We start from the raw sequence: 10,945 nt of genomic DNA on the forward strand, positions 1-10,945 counted from the left end.
AAGGAATAGGGTCGTTGGTTCTGGTGCCATGCTGAAGTGATAAAAGGTGACCAAACTGTTCTGCTTCGACCCGCTATACTTTGTAGCCTTCACTGTGCTTTTCAGCCACCCTCAGGAAGGTGTGGCGGGGGCGGGGCGGGGGTGTGTGTGCAGGGATCCTTATATAGAGTATAATTACACCCACCTCTTTATTTTTGGCAAAAGTCCTTTTCCCGAACCCATCCCTTAGATTCCACCTGTTTTGTCCTCTGGTAAGTTCAGTTTTCTTGTTTTGTTGTCCTCTGTTCTTTCTTTTGCTAGTGTGGTGAAGCAGCGTGCTCAGAGTATTCAGCCACTTCCTTTGCAGCGCCTCTGTTTAAGGTGGAGTCATTCTGGCAGAATGGGGGTGCTGGCACTCAGCTGGCAGCAGGGAATGCTGGCCTAGGCACAGTGAAAGGAGCTAGCCTGGCACTGCCTGGACTCCTGCCAGCTTGGCACACGAGTGTGTGCATGCAGAAGGCTGTGCACTTAGTATTTGTAAGAATACATTTAGTGGTGTTTTGGGATCACTGTGCAAGGAAGAGACGCGTGAAATGAAGATGAACAGCACATTTTTATTTCTTACTTGCTTGTTTCTTCTTTGTTATTCTCTGTGTGCTCTCTTGTTGTGCTTTTCCACTGCACAGCACTTCCTAGATTCACCTCTACCCACCTTTTCCTTTTGCCAAACCTGGAAACTCACGTATGGGACCTGGTACTGGTTTTGGTTTCACCTCCATCATGATTCTAAGTGAGTTGAGGTGATACCAAAAGGTGACGTAAAGACACTGTAGGTTATGGATTGGGCAGAGTGAATCATCACAATCTCTGTGTCATTGTGGTGCGAGATGGGAAACAAAAGACATTTTGAACAAGCCTGCCATTTTTTAAATATCACAAGTAGCAGTGTCACAAATTCACTGTTTATTATGTGCCATATTGAAAGAAACGTCACGGCAGACTCGTGCGGCAGCACTATGATGAGTACTACAGTCGAAAGTGAAAAAGGAAGCACCTGGTGCCAAAAGTTAAGTTGAGTCATGTGAAGTTAGGCTGGTACCATCTGGTGGAAAAGTGGCCATTGGGTGGAATTTTTATTTAGCATCCAAAGGCGTATAGAGCCTTGGGTGGTGTGCTTATTTCCAGTGTGGAAGGTTCCCTGTTCAATGACACCCTTTCCCATTCTTCATGTAATGTGGAGTTGCATCAGGAAGGATAACCAGTGTAAAACTTGTTCCATATCAATGTGCAAGTCCACCTCGGATCAGCTGTGGCAACCCTGAGTGGAAAAACAAGGGAGCAACATAAGGGACTTACTTACATTTTACCAAAAGGCATGCAGAGCAAGTAGCTCAGTGGTTTAATGATTTGGGCTACCAATATTTAGAAATGGGGTGTGATTTCTGATTGCACTACCTGTCTGTGTCCTTGGACAAGGCACTTCATCTGCATTGTCTCAGTCCACACAGCTGTCAATAAGGACTAGCCTGTAAGGTCATGAAGGAACCTGACTTGGACTAGCAACCCATCAAGGGGGAGACATGAACTCTCATGTAATCCAGACATGAGCACCAGCACCAATGGGCCTCAGGGCCTACATAGAACCTACTTCTTCTTGTTCTTTCAAAGGCATGGTGGTCTGAAATCCAAAGGAATCCTTTGCTGCTTCTCTGCTCCCCTCATCTGTTGCTTCTCACTGGTTATTTACTCTTTTCATTGTTTGGCAGGCTGATGTTTTCTCACTCCTTCCCCACTGTCACACCCTAATCTGTCTCGTTATAATTTGGCATCTTCACCACAGTTTGCCACTGTGGCCAGAGAGGGAGGACAAGACGCTGAAAGTGAGCAGAAGACAAACAAAACGAGGTTCACAGAATTCACAAATGTGGTCTGAAAATATTCACAAGAGCACTCAGTGACACGGATACAGATACACTTTGATTGCAGCTGACCGTGCTCGTGAGCGTGACCCAGCAGAACCAAACAACCTGCTGCTAAACAACAGAACTGCCACACACCGGGATGGTAGGAAGGGACTGCCTGAGGGTAGCTGGGCCTCTGTGGCATTTTAGGAATCCTTTATGCTTCTGCAATCTGTTACACCAGAAAAACAGTTTGTCTCAAATGACTAAATGCCCTTAAGGTGCAACACCTCGGAGGCACTATCCTCTCTACCACAGTGCTTCTTTAGCTTCCTATGCCATTCAAAGCAGGTGTTAATCATTGAAGAGGTCATATTGTGCATGTTTCCAGTAAGTTAATAGAGTCCACCAGGTGGCTTAAAAATGAATATTCAAATATGCAGCCAGAAGTATTTTGTAGAGGCTTGGAGTGCTTTCTCAACTTCTCTGTTTGGTCGGTTTTAGTCACACTATCATTTATTTATTATTCCCCTCCCGCCCAAACAAAGCTTCAGCAAGTTACATTGGGGAGCTCCTTCCATCCATCCTTCTGAACATTTACTGCTAATATCTCCAAGGCCCTTGTGCTCAAACTAACCAAACTTGGCACAGGGATAGTCCTAGTAGAGGGTAATCACCATAGCAACAGTGACATGATTGGCATAATAACTACAGTGGCTTACAAAAGTATTCAGCCCCTTGGTATTTCACAGATTTTAATTTGTTTATGACATTTCAGATACAAAAAGGAAACCAGGCTTCTCAATATAAAAATTTCTAAAATTATCTTCCTTAAAGTCAAACTGAAAGTAAATCTCTACAAGCTGATACAAATTAATTAAAAATATAAAAGCCAAGGTGATGGGTTGCATAAGTAATGGGCCCCTTTGGTATAATACTTGTAAATAATCAGTTTTATTGCCAGTTTTCTTCAGAGGAGTCAGGGGATGGATACGTGAACATTTATAAGTCACTGAATGTGTCTTGAACTTTATTTACATCAGTTATGAAGAAATACATACAGTATGGCACTCTATGGTAAATCTGTGTGGAGTAGACAGTTCTCAAAAACTGAGTGACTTTGCAAGAAGAAGAGTGAGCAAAGCCGCTAAGACACCCAGACAACCCAGAAGAAGTTACAGGCTTCTGTGGCTGTGATTGGAGAAATTGTGCACAGTGCATGCTTTGCATTTTGTATCCCCAGTTATACAGCTTCATAATGAAGTGGAGCAGAGGAGGATTTTCTTAAAAAGAAGACCTGAAAGTTCAACTACAATTTGCCAGAAGATACATCAGAGATGCAAGCCTAGATTTGATGTTTTAGTGAAGACCCTCGTCTACACCACTTCATCATGAAGCTTTATAACTGGAGATACAAAACGCAGAATTTGCCCTGTGCACAATTTCTTCAATCACAGCCAAAGAAGCTTAAAACTTTTTCTGGTTGTCTGGGTGTCTTGGTGGCTTTCCTCCCTGTTCTCCTTCTTGCACAGTCACTCAGTTTTTGAGAACTCTCTACTCCACACAGATTTACCATAGAGTGTCATACTGATGTATTTCTTCATAACTGATGTAAATAAAGTTCAAGACATATTCAGTGACTTGGAAATGTTCATGTATCCATCCCATGACTTGTCTGAAGAAAAACTGGCAACTAAACTGATTATTTACAGGTGTACCAGAGGGGCTGATTACTTATGCAACCCATCCCCTTGGCTTTTATATTTTTAATTAATTTAGATCAAGTTGTATAGATTTGTTTTCAGTTTGAGTCTAAGGATGATAATTTTAGAAATTTTTATATTGAGAAGCCTGGTTACTTTTTGCATTTGAAACACCATAAACAAATTAAAATGTGTGAAATACCAAGGGCTGAATATTTTTACAAGTCACTGTATGTGATGTGGTCAGTTAGTGCAAATTCACATTTTGGCGAATGGAGACCATATTATGTGAGTTTGGCATATAAAAGTTTGATGTCACTGACTCCAAAGCACCCACAAGTTACCACATGACCTCCCTGTTTAGCTTAGAAATGTCACTGTGTGGAGCATTTTACTTAGAACAGAGCAGCGGATTTGCTATTTCATGCTTGTGAGAAGCAAAGGCTTGGCCTTGTGGTCTGAACCCACAGAAGAGTTGCTGTAGGTAAGTTATAAGTTAAGGTAAGTTATATAAATTGGCCAGTTGGCAGCTTGTATAACTTACCTTCCTGAGTTGAATAAAAGCTTTCTTGAAGGTGAGTTTGCTTGTGTTTTTAAGGCAGCAGTTGAACGTAAGTTTTTAAGTTGAATCACCCTGATAATTTTTACAGTGTGCAGAAATAAAGATTAGGTCTCTGAAAATGACTTGTTTCTATGCCTGTTGCTTTAAAAGAAAAGAAGCTGCTGTTTTCCCACCTCTTTCTCCTTTTTTCTTCAAAATGACTCACTTCAGTTACAATCTAAAAAATGAACCGCTGTCTCAAAGAGGAAAAAGTCATGTAACAATTTGTATACATTTTTTAAAAGTTATTTATTAATATTATTATTATTTCAACTTAATTAAAGGTATTTCAACTTAACTAGAGAAGTCTGTGGCATTAACTTAGTTGACAGTTGAAATAACTTTAAAAAAAATCAATGCAAATTGTTACATAAATTTTTCTTGTTGAGACAGCAGTTCATTTTTAGAGTGTATAAATTTGCTTGTAGCTGAAAAATTCCAGCATGCAGTCACAGATGTGTAGCAGTTTGGGAATGTTTAACATGAAGCCTTCATATGAACCTGTAAAAGGTAAGTAATTTTGCAGCGTTGGCAAAAATGGTTCATCTGGTCACTGGTAGTCTGTCTGCAGTAAACTGCTGGTAACTTGCTGCTCTTTGGACTGTTGTGAGCAGAGAATTATATACAACTATTACGCTGCTGTCAGATAAGAGACTGTACTTGAGTCAGTGTCATACAGTGTGTCTTTGAATGGTCCGAGAGTGGTCGCACACTAAACTCTGGGCAAGCATCCATTAAGATAAGACTTTATTGATCTCACAGTGGAGAAATTCACAATGAGAAATTACGATGCATGTCTCAGATCATACTGCACCTTGTGGCCTCTTTATCTGTAGACTAGTATTAGTGGTTGCACTACAAACCAGCCTTGCTTAGTGGAGATTTGCACATTAAGTCACCTCAGTCTTCTTAAACCATCGTCCTTTTCACACATCTGTGGGCCAAACGGCACATGGAGATCCACACGCGATTCTTTTTTTTGCCACCCTAATTCCACGCAGTATCCCCCCCCCCACACACACTCACACACACACACACCATCACCATCTCAGCACTCCTGTAACGTAGGACGTGTTTTTTAACCAGGTAGGGGAAACCAGGTCACAGTGAATCACGGGGCACAGTGAATCAGTAGCTATATCTGAAAAAACTACATATATATTTGCAGAAGTTATGCCATATTTTTATGCATAAAGACACCCCCCTTATAAATTTGTGTTTTTTGTTTTTGTATACATTAAGGGTAAAACTAAGTGGCAAGTGAAGTCAGTTTTTTCCTATCAAAAGTAAATTTTGTGGATGTCAGTGTCTTTGTATTTATTTCTCACAACAGAGGAAAGGTGGCCCAAAAATTGTTAGTTAGAAGCCTACCCCGTCCAACTGATGAGCATGTGTTATGTCTTCTCCAGACTATCAGCTATTTGATAACATGACTCGTGTGTCACATGCACCCGAGGCACAGTGAATCAGTCTCGAAAGTGATTTACTAAGCCCCAGTATCAAGTGGATGACAAATAATGCTTGTTGAAGCTTATACATTTATTTTTCCATGAATTATTTCTATAATTTGTGTATATAAACTGTTTTCATGTTTGAACAGAAATTATGACAGTTGTATTTATAATAGTTTCTAAAGGACTTATATCACTATATAAGACACTCACACATGACATAGCTGGTTTGCTGGATTGTAGTTTGTATATGCATCAGCGTAGATTTAATAATTTTGAAGAAATCGTTATCATGTGTTTTTTCATTATATTCTAAGTTGATTCACTGTGCCCCGGACACTGATTCACTTTGCCCATGAATTAGTGTCCGGGGCACAGTGAATCAAAAAATTTTAAATCGCCTGTAATATACATTTGGGGAGAAATAAATAACACAGCCTTATAAACAATAACTTTCTGTATTAACTTGCCACAAAACAACATTTCTGATCCACTGTGCCCCAGTTTCCCCTACAGATTAGGGCTGCACTGGTTCTAGTTATTGGGCTCTTCCATGCTTGAAGAGATGAACGGGTACAGATTCCAGATATGTTTGGTGGGTTTGGGGATGTGACCCACTAATGGTACTGTGCATAATGACACACAGCCATAAAGTAGCAGAGAGAGATCAGAAAGTAACGTGCATTTTATAAGTGCACACTGAGAGAATGGTGGGGATAGAATGTCAGTCAAACCCTGTGATCTCTTAAATGCCTTCCAGCACTGGCGTGGGTCAGCCTGTAACAACATGTAGAGCTGTGTGGGCCCATCTGAAGCTGCTAAAGGGGCCGCCCCTCTGCTAGAATTGGTAATGTGGAAGCACAGTGTTATGATTTGATTTCATACTTGTTCGCTCTTTCCTTTCGCAGACAAACATGCAGTCAACAGGAATCCCACCGTGGAGCCTTTTCCAGAAGGCCATGAAGAGCGTCATGTTTGGTGAGAAGATGTAGTCACTATTTCATCCATGTTGGTGCTGTTCATCTACAAAAGAAATGTGTTGATTTCATAAACCAACAGACTAATTCAGTAATTGTAACGTCCTCGGGACTGTGCAGCAGTTACAGGTGGCAAATAACATTGGAGGTGCTGGAGGTGGGTTCAGTGGTGTAGCTGCACATGGTTGAGTATTCATGCTGCCCTATTATGCATGATACTTCACCCTTAAATAGTGGACACATTGACTTGAAGCATTCGTGCAAAATGTCGCTGTGACATTCCATCAGCAAAATGACAGTTGCATTTTCTCTTTCATTTTGGATGCAGCCGCACCATCACTAGATTGTGTCAGGATGATGCAGATTAGGGTTGAGATGAGACTCCCAGGTTAGTTAAAGGAAAAGTTAAATAATACGCTACTGTAGACTTAGCCCGACACCCGGCCCCGAATTGGGTAGATACTGGCCTCCCTCTCCTGGTTTGTGATTAGTTGGCAGCCGAGACGCTGATGTCAGCCCATGTGTCAGCCTCATGTTGATGTGGCAAGAGCGCTGCTCTCCTATTGGTTGTTTAGGAGAGGGAATTCCAGCACTGCTCTCCTATTGGTTGTTTAGGAGTGGGAAATCTCACTCCAAAATGGAGGCCAGCATTTATTACATTGTCGGGCTACTAGGACTGTATATGATGCATCGTAATTAAAAAAACAAAATACATCACATTTTTTTACTTTTTTTTGTTTGTTTGTTTTTGCTTTTTGGTACTCTGGTTACCACTCTTCAAAGTTCATATTATCAGTGCTCAGTTTCATCTCTGAGGAAATTAATTTTTCACAGTCTGCTGTAGTTTTTGCGTGTGTGTGTGTGTGTGTGTGTGTGTGTGTGTGTGTGTGTGTGTGTGTGTGTGTGTGTGTGTGTGTGGTGTGTCTCTTTTCAAATGAAAGTGACATCACTTAATACTCAGATTAGACCTCCTACAAACCTGTTGTACCCTCTGCTGAATGAAAGCAGTATGACATTCCTTCCACCTTTTCTAGCAGTTCTGGACTTCAAATATTGATTCTTATAATCTAAAATGAATGTTGCGATAGTTTTTTTTTGTTGTTTGTGTGTTTGTTTTTTGTCCCACCACATTGTATATCAACAGTTAATGTGGTCTCCTATTTATTTATTCATCAGCTTACAAATGAATGGGCCCGTCAGCAATAAATACAGTAAATAAAATAAAACAAAAACACAAGCAAACCAGAAAACTGTACATGCTGCAAAATCTAATGCAAGGAGTACTTTCTTTGCACAAGTAAAACATTTATTATATATTGAGGAAATATGTACGAGTATATACTGCTACTGTATATTTTCCCATAAGAAACAATGTAAAATGGATTTATCCGTTCCTGGCCATCAAAAAAAACAAACAAAAAAACAGTGTTTTACCTTTTAAAGCAGCATCTCAAAGAATGTGTATATATCTTATACAAAATACTGCACAGTAATTATAATAAAATAGACAATTCAATTTAGAAGAGACTTGATGTCAGTTCTTTCATCACCTCCCTCTGCTGCTCCTTCTAAAGAAGTTCTAGATCCTCCGTAGACAGCTCAGTACTGTTGAGCTGGTCTCATTTGTGGTCTCATTCATCCAGATACACGGACACCAATTTCATGCTTCGAAATGAATCTTTTTCTTCAACTCTATTGTGGGTTCTCACAACTTTCCTCTTTGGTTTTTCACCTTTGCTTTCTTTCTTTGGCCCCATAATGGCATCTTTACGGGCAACACCAACAAAAACAGGAAAATCCAATGTGCATATTCCACAATCCTGTTGAGCGTGCATGTTCACACAGCGTGCACAAAGCAACGGCTGTAGTGTTACTGACGCATTTCTCTGTCGGAAGCCGGACATTATTTCTTCTTCTTCTTATACTTTTTTGGAGTTTATTGGCAGATTGCAAACCAACACGGTGCATTACCGCCACCTATTGCAGCAGCAGTTGTTCCGGAACCAAGACTTTGTTCAAAAAGTGGTGCATTTTTCATAAAAAAAAAATGTCTTTGTGAATCAATTTGTTCGTACTGTATTGGCACATTTTGGGTACGTTTTGCTGACTATATTTGTACTCTATATGTTGTTCAGGTATGGGCTGCTTCTGGGGAGTTGAGAGGCTTTTTTGGCAAATGCCAACTGTTTTTTTCCACTCAGGTGGGCCACGCCGGCGGCTTTACACAAACCCCACCTACGAAGAGGTCTGCACAGGTACCGAACCTTCTGTGCTTGCTTACATTTTATGCATGCATTTCTTATACACTTCATGATATGCTGTATATAGAAGCTGGTTCCTTTCAGGGCATGAAGCAGGTTCATCAGGCCTTTCACCCAGATATTATCCAGGTCCAAAGAGACGGAAAAAACAGGAATAGAACAAAAGAAATGTCATCAAAATGGTGTTTTAAGTGCAGCTCACATCCTCTCGCCACCGCTTTCTCGTCTGCAGTCAACTACTCAGAATGCACTGCTCCAGATGGGCTGCGCTCCCCCACCCCGCCCCCCCATGACCTACTTGTAAGGATTGGACTCTGCACTGTGCGATACTGCAGCATTTTTTGTCAACAGGGGTTACTTCCTGTGAAGAGCCATAAATGGGATACAAGTATGATTTGGCGCTTATGATACAAGAGATTTACAGTCGGATTCGGTGAATTTGCGATAAAAAAAAACCTCGCCCGTGTTGTGATTTGTTTCCTGTTTTCTCATTATGAATTCAATAGATTCATGTTGATGTTGATATAATCCAAGTGAGGAGAAAGATACGCAGCTGTGTTTGCATCCCTTTTCAGAGCTGAAGTTTCCCAGGAAGATGGGAAAGGCAGTGCGGTTGGCGTAGGCACGACATTAGGGAATGGACAGAAGGGGAACGGCAGTTTGGGCTTGGCAGGCAGAGTTCCGAAGTAGAATCCCTTCACGGGATGTATGTACGTAATGCATGTTTCCTATCAGTCTCTCTCTGTCAGCTTCCCAAAAACAAGATGGTCAACTGTAGCGACTGATGGAGACGGATGCCAGCTAGATACAGATTGAAAGCTGCACCAAGTCAGAGAGCAGGCTTAAAGATATATTTTGAGGGGAAAGAAAGGGAGTTAGAAAGAACGGTTGCCTGTCCAATCGTCTGAGGGAGCACCGGCGTCGCTCCAGTGGCCGTGACGGAGCAGAACACTGCGACTGCATGAGACCGAGGAGCTGTCAACACAGCTAGGGCAGGACAGACAGACAGATGGACGGAAGGAAAGGGATGATGGAACTGTCAGCAGAGCGAGGGGAGGATGGAAGGACAGGCAGGCAGGTGGAAGGGCTGACAGAAAGAGACGAGCCTGCAGGTGCAATCAATTTGTCTTGAGAAGACAGATCAGCGATGGAGTGTTGGAAACTATTCATAACTTTAACTTAGAGTAAAATCGGAGCCATGTGGCACAGCGTGTGTGTGTGTGTGTGTGTGTGAGTGTGTACAGAACTAAGAGCTGATCGTTAAACACTTGAGCTGGCGGCCCTTTATGTGGACTTGCGTTCAGTGTCTCATTCAGACATTGCTGTTCCAATTAAACGATTAAACACAAAAGGGCGACAGAGTGGCCCGGTGCGTTCAGCGGCTGGCTGCACTCACCCAAGAAGGTCCTTCACCCTGCTGAAGTGTCCTTCAGCAAACATCTGAAGCTGTGCAAATGCAAGTTGGCTGGTCTTTTTGCCACAACTGTTCGAAGTTAACGCGCATGGAAAATCAGGATGCATATTCATTTTTTCCCCAGAAGGCACTTGATGGCCACGTGTGTTAGCTTTTGTTGTATTTTTTTACAGTTTGCACTGGGGGTGTTAGTCTCAGCTTAAAGCTACAGTTACGATCACATCACTGGAAACACACAGGTAGCTTTATGCACATAAGTGGGATATAAACAAGCCCTTATTACTACTACTTTGTTCCCGAAGGATATGTTGTAAGTATCATACAACACAGGAACATGTCAGTAACTACACAGCTACAAGGAAACATGCACTTTAGGTCTTTTCATACCTTTCCATACCCGTCTATTTCTTCTAGGGTTGTCACTAAAATAGATACTCAGATACTAATCATAATAAAAATTGTATCAGTTTTGGTACTCAGTTGTAACAGTATCAATGCAACAGTGCTGTCTTTTCTTCCTGCAGTTAACACCAACTTCAATACCACATCCCCCCCCCCCCCCCCCAAAAAAATATGGATGCACAACCCGATCTAACAAAAAGTGATTTAATTTTTTAGTTTGTGATACCGTCACAAAAATAGAGTAGATTTTCATGAT

The 10,945-nt window shown here is 41.5% G+C and overlaps 1 long non-coding RNA gene across 1 annotated transcript; it reads left to right on the forward strand.

The window, feature by feature from the left end:
- Positions 1–205: 205 nt before the first annotated feature.
- Positions 206–8,827, forward strand: LOC117501060. Its single transcript, XR_004557922.1, has 3 exons — positions 206–251; positions 6,544–6,613; positions 8,748–8,827. It is a non-coding gene; the product is annotated as an uncharacterized LOC117501060 (long non-coding RNA).
- The last annotated feature ends 2,118 nt before the right edge of the window (positions 8,828–10,945 follow it).

This window comes from Thalassophryne amazonica, chromosome 19 (assembly GCF_902500255.1).
Source record: "Thalassophryne amazonica chromosome 19, fThaAma1.1, whole genome shotgun sequence".
Lineage (NCBI taxonomy): Eukaryota > Metazoa > Chordata > Actinopteri > Batrachoidiformes > Batrachoididae > Thalassophryne > Thalassophryne amazonica.